Source organism: Eimeria mitis, genomic scaffold (genome assembly GCF_000499745.2).
Source record: "Eimeria mitis Houghton genomic scaffold, Emh_scaff6784, whole genome shotgun sequence".
NCBI lineage: Eukaryota > Apicomplexa > Conoidasida > Eucoccidiorida > Eimeriidae > Eimeria > Eimeria mitis.
Window position 1 is genome coordinate 2528 of NW_013574898.1, and position 325 is coordinate 2852.

Consider the following 325-nt stretch of genomic DNA (forward strand, 5'->3'; position numbering starts at 1 on the left):
GTTTATACTCATGCTTGCGCCTGTCGGATTTGCGCTGCATGCGCCACTAGTTGACAGGCCATTTCAGCCTTTTCTATTTATATGGGCAGCAAATGCTTGCTTGCCTGGGCTGCTTCTGTTGCACTGACATTGTCTTACGTACTTCTTCCTTTTTACTGGTTAAATGGACCGGAATTATGACTCTCCGTTTATCGATCTAGCACTTTGTTCGTCGCTGCACGCTTGCGCAGGTGTTTCCGCACATTTGTGCGTGCATATACCTCCCTGTATGCGTGCCTGTTGAGGACAATAGCGGTAAGCCCAGCGCCGGGCCGCAGTTCGCACT